The sequence below is a fragment of the Hermetia illucens genome, chromosome 1 (genome assembly GCF_905115235.1).
Source record: "Hermetia illucens chromosome 1, iHerIll2.2.curated.20191125, whole genome shotgun sequence".
Classification (NCBI taxonomy): Eukaryota; Metazoa; Arthropoda; class Insecta; order Diptera; family Stratiomyidae; genus Hermetia; species Hermetia illucens.
The window spans coordinates 25,007,200-25,023,892 of record NC_051849.1 but is presented as its reverse complement, the minus strand read 5'-3'; the positions used below and the strand labels follow the sequence as shown (position 1 = coordinate 25,023,892).

General features: G+C 44.4%; 1 protein-coding gene across 4 annotated transcripts in view; it reads left to right on the top strand.

Moving 5' to 3' along the window:
• Window positions 1-1,794: 1,794 nt before the first annotated feature.
• Window positions 1,795-16,693, top strand: part of LOC119646471 (gamma-1-syntrophin) — a 260,298-nt gene continuing 245,399 nt past the window's right edge. For 2 of the 4 annotated variants that reach the window (XM_038046923.1, XM_038046922.1), the window contains exon 1: window positions 1,795-2,368. The gene's annotated coding sequence lies outside the window, so the exon portion shown is untranslated. The remainder of the gene's footprint in view (window positions 2,369-16,693) is intronic. The other 2 variants (XM_038046920.1, XM_038046921.1) reach the window with 2 other exon arrangements.

Here is a 16,693-nt window from a genome sequence, read left to right as displayed (position 1 = left end):
GGGGCCCATCGCGGAAATCCTAAATCTCGGCTTCGTTCCAGGCTACAGCAATTTTTTTCACTGGGATTCCCAGAAGATGGTAAATTGTCCCTCTGACAATTTGCCATCCTTGGAGGAAACTCCCGCGACAGTCACGAATGCGGCTGCAGCCTGCGCATACGTCCTCTTCCTTCCCGCCTTCGTGTCCGTATTTCTATAGGATCGGCCGACTTTTTTGAGATCTTGATCATTGATTTGATCTTCTAGCGGTACACTGTTCCTAGTCTCCGCGGGACGCGCGACTGTAGGCCCTGGTGCGAGGCAAAATAAAGGGTTGCCCACCACAGATGTGTTGGTCTTACGCTTCTTGCGAGCATTACCGATGGCAGAGGAGTCTCGATGACAAAGATTCCGCTTTCTTGCATCTGATTTCTCTGGACGTTACCTCACCTATTGGTGCAGACAAGTCCATGTCCTCAGTTCCAAGGTGCTTGAACTTCCATCGTTGTGCCTTCTTCTGCCGCCGGCTTGGGGTTTTGCCAGGTTCATAGTGCCCATCAGTAGCGGCATAGAGCATCTTAGATCCTTGCGTCAATTTTCTGGCACAAATTCGTAGGATTTTTTTCATAGAGCGGTTGTACTTCTTTCTTGTAGGAATTCTGCAGGTTCACGCCGAATGATTTCTTATTTCGCAGCGCATCCTTAATTTCAATCCTGGCATTGTTGATTTATTGTTTTTTTCAACCAATTTCGATGGTTCCTTCCGCGGCTTTTTTCGTCGAAAATTTTAGATGTCCCCACATCTCGTCAACATTGTCCAATTACCCGGTGGAGAGGGTGCGGCTTATATTCTCATTATTTGCTATCTGGTATCGATATTTCACTTTAACGAGGTAGTGGTCGCTGTTGTAGGTCTCCCAGTGATATAAAGGTACCGCGGGAATATTTTTGTTTTTCGATGAAATCTTGTTGTTTTGTTTGAGAATTAAAGGAGAATCCTAAGCCCGCATCCAGTTAATGTCTGACTGGATTAATTAGGAAGAAACTTTTTTCTTCATTTATGGTCCACGGATCCCTCTTTTTGAGCAAAACACCCAATTTTTTAAAAAAGAATGACTGACAGTTCCGTCCAGGGCAGAGGCAAGTCATCAAATACTGTTTCATTTCTTCTCTGGTAGCAGCCTGACCGAAAGTGGCTGGAAATGGTAACCGCTCCTTTAAGCACAATTGCAAACACGACATGAGTGCGAATTATATTCAAGTGAAAACCGTCTTACATTCAGACCCAAAGTAGGCCAAAGTGAAATTACTTTGTTTTTGATGCTGCTGTTTATTTGACAAATAACACAAAGCCTTTCATACCTGAAGCGTCAATTTTCCGACTTGGTTTTCATTTGCTGAAGCTACAGATAGATTTATACTAAACACAAACTGACAACTGCCTAACCGTCACCGGCAAGATTAAAACAAATGAACTGATGTCATTGTTTCGTGATTTCACCACATCCTTGCTTAGCGTCAGTGTCTTTGTCAGGTGGTGCCCTCTATTGATGGTATCCTGAAATTGTGTGGATGGTTGCAGTACTGGATACCAGACTGGTGGTCCCATCTTCGATTCAACACTGACAAAGACGGTTAAAACGGTATGTAAGCGTTTGTCCATCTTACGATTATTTTCAGGTTCCTGCCTGATTTCAAGCGCTTCTTTCGCCATCTGCAGGCAATTACCCGCCTGCAAATGTTCCTTTCTTATAGCAGCACTTGCTCAAGAACTTGTTTCCCATCCGCCGAAGAAGGGACCTCGCTTCCAGCCAGAATCCAATCAGAATGGCCGTCGCGGATGTTGTGAAAACATCGTCAGCTGTCAGAGCTCTTCCTTTTCGTGAATTTGTATGGGAAAGCTTAGCGCAGCCTCCAAATGCCCAGAATAATTTTGTTGTTTTCTTTCAGCAAAAACTCAGTGAAATCCTGCGAATTCGCACAGGAATGAATGTTTAGTTGTGCGTGAATCAGATTGTGTAAGCATTGGCAGCGATTCGTGTTAGATTAGTGCGAAATTTTGAAGGTTTTTTTGGTGAATTTCAGGCGGTTAACCCGGGAAAAATCGAATTGAAAGGAAGATAGTGTTTTGGCGATTGTTTTTATGTGAATCCTGAATTGATTCAACGGTTTTCTGGGAGAAATTAGAGTGGAGACGTTAAGAGTTAATAGATTCTAAGGCAAGTTCCTTGATTCAGAAGGGTGCGGCGCGCAAATTTCCGGGGGATGTATTTCGGAGTGTCGTCAGTTTCTCAAGTGATTTTAGATTCATTGATATCAACCGCAGTCAGTGGAAGGAGTCAAGCACCCACACTGCAGAAGTAGACCCAACGCAGCGTGACAGTCAGTGGTGAGTAAGTAGTAGAGTAACAGTCCTAGGCCAAGGCCAAATTCCTTTAGCGGCCATCATCCAGCCTTTTCCAGCGAACGGCGAATAATTTTCGCCCACCTTCACTCCACTGTTCGTTGCTTTTCAGTTTCGAATTGCACCTTCCATCGGGGGGCCGGGACCAATCCTGCGGAAGCCTCTCTGGTCCCGACCAAAAATAGTACAAAGCTTGTCGGGTTACTCGCTCGTCCTTCGCAGCTCGTACACACAGGCATGAAGTGAACAAATCAATAAACGACGAAAAAATTTTCTCGGCTATAATTGCACGCTCCAGTTTCCTAATTCCAGTCCTCGCAAGGATACTTATTGCTTCTCCCGACGAGCAATTAGACGACAAGCCTGGGTCTGTGCATAATTGAAGAGAGGACGTGGACATGGACTCTACCTGGCTGTCCTTCCTGTCTTTCAGTATCCAGGGGTTAGCCGTGTCGGGATGGATCATATATCTCAGAGCCTCCCCCTTGTACTTAATCCTTCAAACGAGCCTCCAGCTGTGATTAACGATTACGCTCGTCGAGGTTGAAGACAATATCCTTTGCATTTCGAATAATTAGATGGGACGTGCGGGAGAGAACAGCATTTTCCTGGTATTGTTTGTTTGCTCGTCGTCCCATCCTGGTGTTTACCACTCTTGCCTCCTCTACGACCCCCCGAGGAAATCATGTTCAATTATTAATTCATTGCACTGCAATCTTGGGGCCAGGATCGTGTTTAAATTATGGATTCAGTAAAGTCATTGATTTTGCAGAGACGGGGCTTGGCTTGACGTTGAACGGTGAAGAGGTTCCCAGCAATGATAAGGGTCATGCTTGAGAGGCTTTTGCTGAATAGTGCAACTTAGATGGGATTCGAAGGATAATTTATGTATTTACTCTCAAGTCGTTACTATGGAAGGTTTTATTGAAGCTTTGTGGGATCGACACATTTTACCCCGGTTGAGGTTTGGGGTTTTAAGGACTTTCGTACAGAAGAGAAGCCTCTCTTGCCAAGCTACAACTGAATATTGACTTCCATTCACGCAGTATTGATTGTCATTCAATTATTACTGCAGATGATACTCCTTTAGAAAAAGATCTGACGGAATGTGACGATAATAAGACGAACGACGGAGAGAGTTCCAAATTCCAACAGAGAATTCCTTTGATCCTTGATTATCCCTTATTCATCGAAAAAGATCCAGAGATGGAAAAGACAAAGTATACGATAAATTCGGCTTCTGTGAGTGATTGGAATCTGGAAATGAATTTCTTTGAATACCAAGAAATCCCGAATTGTGAAAAATACTTTCGTACTTGGCTGAACATAAGGAAACCATATGAATGTGCACATACAGAGGAACATTATCTGTCATAATCAGCCTCAGAGAAAATTGGGCTTAAAACATATTGCAGATATCACAATCCTGGAATATGTGAGCATAAATCAAAGATGAAGAAAAGATAAATTTCCAAGTAGCTCCGGAGAATAAGATACCCACGTAAACCAAGATACACACGTAAACCAACAGACAAACCGCCTGGGCACAGTCTGCAAAGTGGTATATGAGCTGGGGGTTTAGATGCTAAGAAAATGGGGGAAAGGTACGGGTAGCATTGAGAGTTTGGTGGTAAAAGAAATAGAGAACTTCTCGATCACTAATTTAGAGGAGAAATTAATATACAGGTTGAGTATCAACTTCACAGACAGAAAAAGGACGCTTGGGAGAATCAACAAGTCTGTAAACTTGTAAAGTACAGGAAGCAACCGCACCAGGTGCGGAAGTTTTACCAACAAGTCAACGGGGTGTAGCCTTATCATCTCGATGCTCATCCTGTCGAGAGGGAGAAGGAAATCTGATTTCCGGCAGAACTCTTACCCGCGTTCAAGAGAAGAATCCTCCGAAGGATATTTGGCCTTCTACGATGAAATTTATGAGCGATACCACGACCGTCTGATTGTGGATAAAATCCGGCTCAGAAGGTTGCAGTAGGCGGGTCACATAAGGCAATATCAATGGCGTAGGCTAAGACACCAAACAACTTTTAGGGATATCAGATCGGTGGATCTCGGCTTGAAACCGGGATGTTCAGAGTTGCGCGCCTTTGATGATGATGATAGGCAGTGTCAAGCCCATTTGAGAGAGGTGCATAAAAGAAGCACATTTTGACATTTTGGCGTCTCAGAGAGTCGACGCGGGCCAACCCTACCCGAACTAATGACACTTTCTTCTTTCTTCAGTGGTGCTTCAGAAAAAGCTCCTGCACCTCGGAATCGAACTGATTTTTCAGCCACCATCATTTGCTTCCATATACAATTTATGATTGGGTTTTGAAATATGCAAACGCTTCTCGACGACAGTATCACTCCACATTGCTTTTTCTGGAGTAGGGTAGGTGAATGCGCTTATGCACAGAGTGTTGGGCTCGAACAACAGTACGCCGTCGGACTACCAACTAAACATCTCCCCGTCATCAGAGAGCTAGCCTGGAACCATTTGATACATTACTTCGGGCTAGCCCTCTCGCTCTCCCGGCTTTGGGAGCCTTAAAGTCAGGCAATTTCGCTTACCCACAGGGGAAAGGGGAAGAAAGGAGTTGCTAGTTCAAGGCTCCCTTGCCATCCGATTCTTCTGACAGTCGAGCTCAATTTTTTTCTCAGTAAAAGGAGTCTGCACATAATACGCAGCACGACTCCAGCTGCCAGCGCTCCTCAGCATCTCTCCGACAATATTGTCTGGAAAAAGTTCCCCTGTGTCTGCATAGAGCTGCTGACAAAAACCATCCCACCTTTCACAAGAGAAAAAGGTGTGTTCAGCGTCGTCCGCCACTCGATTGCAGAACGCACAATTAGGAGATTGCGGCTTCCCAATCTTGTGCATGTAAGGCTAAAAACCAACATGCTCTCTTAGAAGTTGAGTACGGAATCGAGCTCACCATGCGTTCTGTTCAGCCACGGATCAAAATTGTCGATGAGCTGCATAGTTCATCTGCCTCTTGGCAGATCGGCAGATTGGCTTCGACGTTCTCAAGTTTTCGCCCTTGCGTTATGCTCCTTAGCAAGGAGGGCAACGGGGGTTACTACCGCAATCATCATCACGGTTGCTTCTTAGAGAATGCGGTAAGCAGACGCCACTTGCAAAGCTCCCCGTCTCTGCACTTGAGCAAGGCGGCAAAGATACACCTCCTTATCAGAACCATCAGCCTATACCTCCACCACAGAGAGCAGAACGGACTGCGTTGCTCCCATAAGAAGACGTCTTCTAGTAGATATAGAGCCCCCAACATTCGCCATTAGCCGACTCAAGGCTGAGACTCGAGCTGCAGCCTTCTCCGCTGCTACTTTGATTTCCTCGAGGAGCTCATCTTTGAGTCAAGCATTAAACTAAGGGACGTTTTGACTCTGTAGTCAACTCGCCGTTCGATATGGGGCGTAGGGTCGAGATTCTGTTTCTGATCAAGGTGATTATTTCGGTTTTTCCAGCGCAAGGCTGAAACCATGAGCAATCATCCATCCACTTACCTGTTGTATAAATATGCCAAATCCGCCTAGCGCCTGTTCGACAGTGCGTCCGGTAACATGTGCCGCAACGTCGTCTGCATAACCGACCAGGTGCTACTCTTCTGGCATGTCGAGTCTCAGCAGACTATCGTAAGAAACGTTCCAGAGGTCCGGTCCTAAGGTGGATCCCTGTGCTGCTCCCAACGTGATTTCCATCCTGCTCTGCCTCTCGAGCGTCTCATAGAACAGAGAGTGGCCTTTCAAAAAATACCTCAATATCCGCAAGAGAAAGTTTGGTACGTGGAATGAGCTTTCTAATATGCCTAGCATGTCTGTGAATTTTACGGAACTCAACGCATTTCTGACATCAGGCGTTATGAGGAGCACTATCTGTGGAGATCGGAGGCTGTGTCCCTCGGCTCGGTTAACCGCATCCACGACCTCCATAATAGCATCTACCGTGGATCTCCCTATTCTAAACCCGAAATGCTTTAGGGATAAGTGCTCGGCAGCGCGAATCATTTCAGCGAGTCTACTTATAATGAGCTTTTCGAGCACAGCGGTCGTTATGAAGACAGCAGCTCTGCGTCTCATTTTCTTTTGCTGGTCAGCGCAAGTCTCGCTACCTTCCAGGGACAAGGAAAAGTATCTTGCTTTAAGCAAGCGTTGAACGCCCAGAGCAGCAAGTCTAGCCGTTGGTGGAATTACATCTGCCGGGATACCATCAGGACTTAGCCCCCTCTTGTTTCGCATAGTAAGTAACGCTTCCTCAAGGTCTCTCATTGTGAAAAAGGGGAAATCCTCAACGCTTCCGCTGAGCCCCGATTTTCCAAATGACAAGTTTATAGCCAAGTCCCCACGGGCCCTCATTCACCTCGATGACCAAGTTCTGTCAGTCGCGAGCTTTACTTTTATTTCTCGCGCTGCGGGGTCTTTATTGGCTGATTTATACTCTACCTTTATGACGTATGCCTCCTCGTTGGCGAGTAGAAGTTGTGCCGAATTGCGGAGCTTATCCATCCCATCCCTCCGTAGATGGGCAATTTCTGCCGCGACATTCCATACGCATGAAAAGCGACGGGTTCGCGCACGCCGGCAAGTAGCATCAACTACTTCGCACGCAATGTGCTGGTGATCACTTGCCGAGAAGTCCTCCAGGACTCCCCATCCGTCCAGCGATTGCGCCAGAGAGTATGACGCAAAAGTTGTATCAGGGTTGCTTCCTTCGCGGCCTGGGCACCGAAACTTTAGCGTGGATCCATCTCATTTAGCGTCAGGTAATCGCCAAGAAACGTTATGTCTAAACATCCAATCCAGACAAACCGGTTCCCTCGGCCTTGGGCAAGAACAGCCGAACGTCGCCCCGAACCCAAATGGCACCCGATAAGTCGAGATGCCATGAAACCGGGTCCCTGTTCCGGTATTGCTCGCTGATTAGAACTAGAGCAGCGAACTGCGCTAGTAGCTGGCGGTTGCACTCCGGTGCATATTGAATAGTAGGTTGCAGATAATGCTATTCGCGCCCTAGCCCTTTCTGATTCCGCGCTGAAGATTGGACATCGTCCCGAGCCGGCAGTGTGTGTGACGCTTTCACCAAATCCACCACGATCCTTGCAGAGAACGTAACTTTCGCTTTTCTTGCAGGTTTTCGCTTGGTTGCCTACCTGATCGGTTGTTTGCTAATGAACCAGCTTTCAGCTGGTTAATTTTCCTTACCTGCTTTAGAACCTTCCAATCCTCGGCGCTTACTTTATGGCCGCATTCCACCATAGATTTAGTAGGTTTTCGGGAGTACTTGACAGCTAGCTCTGCCTCCTTCATGTGCTCCCTAAATCTGGTAGTTACCAATCTTTTTGTTTACCCGATATACACCTTCGGGCAATCTGAGCAGGCGATTTTATAAATGCCGCTCATCTCCTCTACCGTTTTTTGGTCTTTTCCCCAGCCAACTGGGATTTTAGCTGGTAAATACGGCTTGATCCTACCAGCTGTATGTCAAACCTTTTCAATGTCCTTTGCATGTTCTTGGACAGATTTGGGAAGGTGACACTTGATCGTTTTTGAGCGGTAGAGGGCAATTGTTGGCTATATAGTGTATTGAGATTACTACGTTCTAACCGTCGTGTGTGTCTCCTAATCATCGTGTCTATGGTGGCGCTGGTGTACCCGTTCTTCTTTGCCGTGTCCATGATGTAGAGTTTTCCGCTCCAGTAGTCTTCCTCTGGGAGAGGAATTGCTAGGGGGCGATGGATCATAGTGCCATAAGCAGCCATTTTGTGCTGGTAACTGTGGAACGAAGTGGCCGGGATTGTACGCTGAGTGCTGGTCGGTTTCCTGAAAATAGAAAAATAAAATTGTCCGTTTTGACGTTTGATTAGTAAATCTAGGAAAGCCAATTGGTTGTTAACTTCAATCTCATGAGTGAAGGTTATTTTAGGGTGTAGCGTGTTGATTTTATCCAGCATATTTTGGATACTTGTGTCCGGGAATACTGTCAAAATGTCATCCACGTACCTCAACCATATATTTGGCAATAATCCATCCTGCTCCATTTTTTCCTTTAGTGATGCCATAAAGAGTTCACTTAGGAGTGGCGAGAGAGGATTGCCCATCGCTACACCCGAGGTCGTTTTGAAATACTTTCCCCTGAATGTGAAATAATTTTCATTCATGCAGAGGGAAGCCAACCTCGCATATTGTTTAGCCTTCCTCGTCCATTCTGGTTTCGAATCAAAACGTAGTAGCCACTCTTCAAATTTTGTTATGACCTCTTTTACAGGCGTACTTTGAAATAGAGCTTTTATGTCAAATGACACTAGGCGTTCATTATCCCCCAAAGCCACTACTGCACTCAATCTATCAATCAATTCTTTCGAATTTTTGACGGATTGGTTTCCGTTAATAGACCCCAATTTTTGGCATTCCTCGACCAACCATTTTTCAATGTTGTATGTTAGAGAGTTAGAATCTGCAATAATCTCCCTCATCTCATTGCTTGATTTGTGTATGTTTGGTTGGCATCTAATTCTAGGTAAAGAGGGGTTTGGCATCCGCAGCCTGGCTGGGTTATCAACCACTAGAGAACATTCTTTGAGGGCCTTCTCTACTCGTTTTATGGATCCTCGTCGCGTTTGGATTTGGTGGTCTCCCGGCAAAGTTATTTATCGCTGCACCTACAGTTACTGCAGATCTGCTAGTTCCATTTGTACGGAAACCTTGGAAATAAGAAACCCTTCACAGAGATTAAGGAAGATCATCGTTAAGAAGGGGATGATAGGATACTTAAAAGGACTTCCATTTGAATATGGCAATTGGAGGGATATTTACGTGCTCCCTGCCCTTGCAAAGATTATAATCAAAATAATCCTGGAAGGCAGCAAAGAACATCTCGAAACCTTGACCAACAAAAAGGAAGCTGGTTTTACACATTTACATCACAACAATCTAAGAATCATTTTGGAGTTTTGATCCTTTCTCGTGATTTCGACGGTGTGTCTAATGTGTTTCAAGCAGGAAGAGCATTCCGTAGAAGCTAGTAGCCATAATCAGAGCGGCATATGATGGCGCAGAATCTCACGTGCTGCACAGAGCTAAAATCTCGGAGGATTTTGGTGTCCAAGTCGTAACCCACCAGAATGGCATCCTATCACCGATATTATTTCTTTCTGTTATCGGTAACGTTCCTCATGCTACCTTGTCCAGAGGACGTAGAAGACGTAGAGGAATTCAATGGTCGATGACATCTTTTCTCAAACACATGGACTACACTCATGACATCTGTTTGCTCTCTTATCGGATCATGGATCCTGGCCAAATGGCTCTGAATCTGCAAAGAGGGAGAGGCAAGTAGAGTTGGTCTGATACAACCAAAGTTCTTTGTGTGGCGGGCCATAGCACTTTCCTTAGCTGCATTAATGTGCAGAGGCATCGGAAGCAACGATCAATTTGTGTACCCCCGAAAGCGTGATTTCTGCCGAAGGACTCGATGTTTCCCGACGTATTAACAACGCCGGATCTGCTTTCGATGCTTTGTCTAAAATTTGGAAACGTAGTAATCTCAACACCAAGTTCAAATTCAGATTGTGCTGTGCCAGTGTTCCTTCTGTGTTGCTGTACAGGAGTGGAATCGTTACTCAAAAACTCTAAGCCTTCGTCAACACCTGTCTGCGTCGTATCATTAGAGTACGATGGCCTGACATTATCTCAAACGAGGAACTTGCTTGTTGCACAGGCCTTATATCCATACGCGCTATGGTCGGATGGCGGAAGCGGAATTGGATAGGTCACACAGTAAGGAATGGCAACATTAATATTTCAAGCGACGCTATGCAGTGGAATCCACTTTCTCATGATGGTCGACGACTTGGTGGCCCCAAGGGCGCTTGTTGCACACAGAACAGTAGAGGAGGGGGGCGCTCGGGGTGGAGCTGGAAGGCATTTCAGATAACCGCGAACGATGGTGCGTATGTATGGTTGACGCACTATATTCCACCAAGGGGTTAATGACAACCATATATGGATAGCTATGACATCTCCAGTCCACTTACTTGAGTTATCGTAGTGCAGGTCATTGGCTCCATTACTGCTTGGAGCTCCTCTTCCTCCTCGGTTATGGCCTTTTACTGTAACTCGTTATTCACCTCAGCCCTTCGGAAATGCAAGTGTAGGTCGAAAAGTTTTCCTCCTTAATTTGCACAGCCCTTCCGGTCTCTTGATGAATCCTCCGCGGATCTCGATCTCTATTTATAAGGAAAGTATAAGACACCATTTACTCTGCTGTAGTTTGCATTTGGTATAGAAGCTGTAATGGCGTTTGATCTAGAAGGTCGAGGCCGTGAAGTAAAATCCTCATTGGACTCTCCTTCGTACTTTTGAATGGCGTGAGCATTCTCGCTTGCAGTGCATTCCGTGACACCCGTTCGCGCATATTGATCACGTCAGGTGCACCAATATGGGTATATAGCAGTTGCTGTGCAACAGGATGGCACTAAGAAATAATATGTCAGAAAACCTTAGGAATACTGGACCTCCGTCCTCCTCAATTGGCCCGACCCGTCATCAAGTGAAAGCGGGCTCAGCATTGGCTCAGTCCCTAAACCAAAAGTTTATTTGTCTCGGAAAATGATTAACAGCGTGAAAACTCAATTCAAGATCCTCTTGGTGTTCACCGTCTAAGACTTTGTCGCATTATCTCTAATCGGCTGCTACTTCCTAGAGACGAGTGGAAGCTCTGAAGGTTTTATGATTTGCCATCGATCGCAATTTTACCGTTTCACTTCATAAAGACTATAACGAAATCAAGGCGTTTTTTTAAAGTCGGAAAAAGCTAACTAATAGGTTCTGCCTTGAAAAAAAAGGGTACCGTCATGGGCATTCTGACAAAAAAGCTACATTGACGTTCCGTCCATTAGCATGTTTATTCAGGGTCTGCGGAGAGGATTCGACTCACATCACAAAATCAATCCGTTTTTACGAAAAACAGTCCGTACATGACATTAAAATTAAGTGAAATTTACAAGGGATGACAGATAAGCTTTACACAGTTTCCTCCATTGTCAGATTGTCAAATAAAAAGTCCATTCAAAAGTTAAAAATAAACGCACAACGTTCTACTTCGTAACCATCTCCGTTCAACCGACCGCATTCAAAACGTTGTTATCAAATTTCCTCTGATAGTTTCGCATAAAAAACAATCTGAAATCCCATTATCCTTACACACAGTAGACACGACAGTTACCGCAAGATGGAAAGTCCTGAATGACAAATTGATCTGATGGAAAAATCTCGTAAAAGATATTTTCTCCTCTGTCAAAAGATAGGAAAAAACTGCCAACAGGATGAAACGGGCGACTCCGTTTGAAATAAATGGGGATACATGCTTTCATTAAGGTAAAAGGTCAAGGAGCTGAATGTCATGTTCGCATATCGGCAATTTCACTTATACGAACCGACGTACAGCTTCCGAAGGCATATAAACATGAACACAATAAAACGGAGAGTAAACGCGCACGGCAATGGTGGGGGTAGGAGGAATTTCAAGTAAAAAGGCCTTTTACCGTAATTTCGCAAATGTACTTAGAGAGAGTCCTTTTCCAGTAAGCTAACGAGGTAGTGGAGATAACAGGAAGTGGCAGTAATCTGATGAGGGTGCTTTGTATCACAAATTTATCTGCAATTTTAATCAACGTAAAGCATTTTCAGGAACTTCATTCCAAGAAAGGAACAACAACGGAAGCATTGGCGTATGGGTTCAGCTGACAGGATTTTTTGCATCGGTGCGAGAGATACCTCTCAATTTCCCGGAAAATTTAAAGAAGAACTTCAACCCCATCGTCATGAAAGGATGTTTCTGACGTTGCTCATTTGCTGAAGTCTAATAAACATCAACGTCCAACTCCAACTGTAGATAGCCAGGTCAAGGGTGCAATTTCCTGACTGTTAATCACAATAAGCGCTCTCGAGGCTGTAAGATGCTTCGCGGGATACTATTCATTAAGGAAATATGATATTTTTCGGAGCATCCCCGGATCCTCTTTGTGAATTTAATTGAAAGGTCGTTCGCTTTGCTGTGTTGACGATAATTGAGGTGAGACACCACTTGAGAGTAATTCTAAGCGTTTTCGCTCGTAATGAATTGAATGAGGCGATTTAGATGGAATTCATTTTTCAAGACAGCCGCTCAGCAAAGCCAGAATTCTGGAAGCAAAAAACAGATAATCTGACGAAATGCGGTTGGTTCTGCTCATTTAGTTTTGGATGAAGATACGCTTGATGGAAAAAATGACGACTTTGCTGTAAAAAGATTTTTCCAGTTCGTTACCCGATTTACGTAGGTGGTGTCCTGAATGTGCCTTGACACCTATCACCTGAAAAATCGTCACATTTAGGTAACATTTTAAATGGAAATCAAGTAACAAAACCGTAAGGTCAGCGGTGACAGACTCTTTTCTTCGTCAATGATTAGTATTCCGACAATGCTGTCACTCTGCCTTCAGAATTGAGTTTTCGTGCCTTCACGCCCGATAAACTCCTTTTGCCTGTCGTACAATACACAATCGGTTTTACGACAAGGACGAAGCAATGCCTGGCGACCTCAAATGCTGTACGGTGCCGACTCAAATCAACCCAATCACCCGTAAAATGAAATTCATCGTCAATTCCAAGTTTCGCATAATTCCATTGCTTCTATTCTCATCGACTTTAAGATGAGTTTATCCTCCTCCTCCTGGCGGGGTCTATCAGCTGCGGAATTAATCAAGTGGAATCGTTTTGCTGGGTTAACCAAAGCACCAAGGACATGCACATATCGTGTGTACAATGCCACAACAAATTGCTCAATATTTAGGGGGGAGTCCTTACATAACTCAATTAACTTTGAATTGCTCAATGGATTGCAAATTGAATAAGTATCTCGTGGTGATAGTTTATAAGTAAGTAAAGCGTCGAAGATTATCGGAACGCAGATATAACGATGCGAACTTATGACGACCTTCCTCAAAGGGCTTTCAACCAGACTGAACAATTTTCCATGTTGTGATTTCAAAAAATTTCAAAGCACAAATCGGAAATCGTTATCTTTTCAAGGAATTATCTTGAATAGACAATTTACTTCGATGCTCCCAATGGAGCAATCAAAATGCCGAAATATGTGATCTAAATCTGACGAACAAGGATAAATTGGTCTCCACATAGGATTACGCAATGTCGAGGCAAATAAAATTTGAGATATTATTCTGAGTATCTGTTATAATATCTATTTTGAATATGATACACTACACGCTATAAATAATCAGGAAACTTCTTCGCTTTCATATTTTAGGCGTAGGAAAGAAGCGAAGGACACTTTGTGTGGACTTGACTGCTCATCACTCTCCAGTTCACACGAACGGATTCAATCCAGTGTGGAACTACGTAGAAAACTCTATTTAGAATCTGCTATAATTATGCTACTTATGATCATGGATAACATCAACCTAAAAATATCTCTTTTACAAAACATGGCGCCATGTGTTCCCCATCTATTTTCAAGGAGCCTGTGCTTCAGTTTCCTTTCCATCACATTTACTGGTGTACAAGGGATAAGCCTATAGTAGCATAGCCAACACGGAAGCGAATACAAGCGTCCATGACCAACTGGGACCTACATCCAGTCACTTCAGCCACGGCAACCTTTAGCTGAAGTTGGATACGTTAATATTAAAAGCCTTCAGTTTTCGTCATTTCTAGCCAGACATTTTTTCCTCCCTCAACAAGGCTTATCACTATCCTTGGCACACCAGCGTTTATTCATTAAATAATAGCGGAACATGAAAAGATACTGTCGCGGACATCGAGCGGTAAAAATTAACAACATCAGGATATGGGTTAGATGCTTGTATCTTAAATGAGTTTATTAGAAGATAAAAGCTGCCATAGATGGAGCACATTTTTATAGAGAGCAGAAATCTTTTTGATAATAGCGGCCAATCCAACCGAGGAGCACTTCACATCAGGTTTACATCAAAAACGACAATTGTGGAAATATGTGATCTTTTCGGAGCAATTCGCGCTGCCAACACCAACGGTAGCGGAAGCTTCTTTCTTCTTCTTCTTCTTCAATGTTGTGATAAGCCAAATCGGCGCTTGGCCTCTAGGGTAGACTTCCTCCAGCCATCTCGATCGTGACTTCGTTCTTTGAGTCCGCCCATTGTTTGCGTGGCTTTCCCACTGGGCGGCGTCCTTTGGGTGAGGCTTTGAATAGCCTGTTAGGTATTCCCTTCCCGTCCAGCCGTTCTACGTCATCGGTCCACTGTAATTTTCGTAGTTTTACAACCATCGATGCTGCTAGGTCATCATAGATCTGGAACAACTCATGGTTGTATCTAATTCGCGAGTCATCTCCATCTTTTACCGGTCCAAGTATTGGACGTAGAACTTTTCGTTCGAATATGTCGACGGACGTACCTAACGCCTGTGTACAATAGCACTTATTATTTTCTTGTAAATTCGGAGCTTATTTTTCCAGTACATCCTTTTACTATTCATTATCCGTAGGACTGAATAGTATGATTCGTTAGCCATCATTATTCAGCTTTTGTCGTATTTATGAATTTTCTTTTCTTTGCATTAATTCTTAGATCGGCTTCCTCATCATCACCGCACAACAACCGTTCTCCGATATAGGCCTGCCTTAATAGGGAACTCCAGACATTCCCTTGAACATCAGCTGATGAACCGCTTGGTGTAGTTGGTCGATTCCATATTTAACCAATTCAACTGTGATTCCATCGGCCTCTGACGACTTATGGATTCCACGAACTGTTTCTTCTATGCTTGGTGGTGGTATCATTCGTTTGTCGTCTTTAGTTGGAGGGACCTCCAATTAGCCGATATTCTGGTTGTTGAGCAGTTCATCAAAATACTCAACCCATCACTCCAACATGCCAATTCTGTCGAAATCAGATTTCCCTCTTTGGCTCGGTAGGATGAGCATCGAGGTGTATAGGGTTTTATCCAGCTACCTTGTTGGTAAAACTTTCGCGTCTGGTGAAGTTGCTCCCTGCACTTTTCGAGTTCACAGACCTGTTGGTTCTCCCAGGCTTCTTTTTTCCGTCTGTGAACTCACTTCTCTGTTCGTCGGAGTTCGTGATAGGTGTCTTTGAGTGCCCGCGTCCTTTGAGAATGCAACATTACTCGTATGCAGCATTCTCCCGTTCCTTTGCTAGCTCACATTCATCGTAAAACCAAACGTGCCAATACCTTTTGCTGTTGGGGTTAAGTATGGTTGTGGCCGTATAAATGACAACGTCCTTCATGTGGTTATGAGGATCATTCGTTGTTGCTTCCTCTGCAGAACATCTGTTAGCTACGGTTATTACGGCATCCACTTCCCTCTCATAGGTGTGAGGGCTGTGTGGTGAATAGCGTCAATATTCACTCTCACCTGATTGTCAGAAGGGACTGTAGGTGGTGTTGTAATTTGAGATCGGAGCACCATGCCAACGAGATAGTAATCCGAGTCTATATTGCCCCCCCCGCCTTAATGTTCTGACATTCATGAATGCACGTGGTCAATTTAGTTGAAACTAGTCCCGTCTGGAAAGGCCCCTGTATATTTGTGGTCCACTTTCCGCGCAAACCAGGTACTTCCAAAAACCATTTCTTACGATACTGCTAACTGAGTGATCCACAGTCCGTTATCGTTGGTATCCTTGTGTATGCTATGGGAGCCAACGTATCGCCTGAATAGGGGCTCCATCCCTACTTGACTATTGAGATCTCCAAGTATGATTTTGATATCATATTTGGGACGGGCTTCGAGGGTCCGCTCAACTGCCTCGTAGAAATTATCCTTCTCCGACTCTGCAGTCTCCTCTGTAGGGGCGTGAGCGTGTATGAGGCTTACATTTCTAAATTTGCCTCGCCTCGGACTCTGCCATAGCCTTTCGCTTATTTGAAATAATAAAAAACTTTCTTTTTCGTTGGTGTAGATGTTTATTCTCGCAAATAGCAATATTTCGGGAACCACTTGTTTCCTTCATCAGTGCTAACAAGAGACTTGTTAAAATCAACGATGACGAAGGAAGGAGATCAATTAAGCTCCCAGAACGCTAATAAATATGGAAATGGACTGTGGGAAAACCAAACAGAGAAGCAAGGTCAAAATGCGGATGAATCATCGTTTGCCCTACTCGGAGGAAAAATAATAGAGTTATCGGAATTCATAAAGGACAACCACAATGTGAACCAGGCCATCAAAAGCATGTTCCGAACCGTTCGTATACTACACAATAGTGCCAAGGGCGCAACAAATGCCTCGAAGAAATCACC